This window comes from Antennarius striatus, chromosome 24 (genome assembly GCF_040054535.1).
Source record: "Antennarius striatus isolate MH-2024 chromosome 24, ASM4005453v1, whole genome shotgun sequence".
Taxonomy (NCBI): Eukaryota; Metazoa; Chordata; class Actinopteri; order Lophiiformes; family Antennariidae; genus Antennarius; species Antennarius striatus.
The window spans coordinates 10,551,833-10,553,232 of NC_090799.1; positions in this window are offsets into that span (position 1 = coordinate 10,551,833).

A 1,400-nucleotide genomic window follows, 5' to 3' on the forward strand; every position below is an offset into this window, starting at 1 on the left:
GGATAGGGTCAGGGATTAGGATCAGGGTAAATTTTAGGGATAGGGGATAGGGTTTGGGGTTAGTTTAGGGTTTGGGGTTAGGGTTAGGGTTTGGGTTTTTGTTCGGGCAGAGTTAGGGAGGGTTAGGCTTAGGTAAGGGTTAGGGTTAGGGGTTAGGGTTCGGGTTAGGATAAGGGTTGGGGGTAATGCTTTGGGTTAAGTTTAGTGTTAGAGGTTAGAGGGTTAGGGTTAGGGTTAGTGTTAGTGTTAGGGTTATGTTTAGGGTTAAGGTTAGAGTTAGGTTAGGGTTAGGATGAGGATTAGGCATAGGGTTAGGGTTCAAGGTTAGGATTAGGGTGGGATTAAGGTTAGGTTTTGGCAAGGGTTAAGGCTAGGGGTTAGGGTAAGGGTTATTGTTAAGGTTAGGGGTTAAGGTGAGGGTTAGGGTTAAGGTCAGAGTAGGGTTGTGGTTCCCGAAGGGTTAGGGTTACGGTAAGGATAGGGTTAGGAATGATTAAGGTTAGGGTCAGGGGTTAGGGCAGTGGTTCTTAACTTTGTTGGAGGTTTTCATATGCTCACTCACCGAACCCTTCTTTAGTAAGAAATAAATTAATTTTAAAAAAATCCAAATTTAAGACGTAAGTACATGTTTTACTGGTGTATTTAATGAATTGTGCATTAAAGTCTCCTTTTTCAAAGAACAAAACCAAGACATGAACTCACATGGAATGACCTACCTGTAAATCAGTGTGAGTCCTGCTGTTGTCATAGAGACCAGTTCAGATACGCGTGGCTTCACCTTGACAGGTGTTACTCTGATGTCGTTTTACACCAAAGTCTGTTTCTGTTGTTTTCCGTGGAGCTAAACCCATTTTAACTCAAGTTAACGATTTTTAGATTTTTTCTAATGATTTTCAGAACAGAAATCAGATCAGAAAACCTGACGCACAAATCATGATCTACAAAACACAAAGGGGCCGATCAAAGCCCCCACTCACCTGAGGAACGTCAAGAGGAACAGGTCAAGTTCACAGCGTCTACCTGCTGAAGCAGAGGGAGGAGCACCCTGAGGACCAAAGGTTCTGGTACATCTGGATGTTCTAGAACCCCCAGGTTCAGACACACACACACACACACACACACACACACACACACACACACACACACACACACACACACACACACACACACACACACACACACACACACACAGGTGCTGCTGCTGTGGGCGGGGCCTCGCTCCTCCGTTAATAGGCTTGGCGCGCGCAGCCTCCGCCACTCGGGACCGGAGAACAGGTGTCGTCAGAGGAGAGGGGGTAAGAACCGGGGGCCCACCGGACGGGGGGGGGGGGGGTTCCTCTCGCGCGGGGCGGTTTGACGCGTGACGCACGCAGAAACGTGTCGGGGGGCGGGGGGGGGGC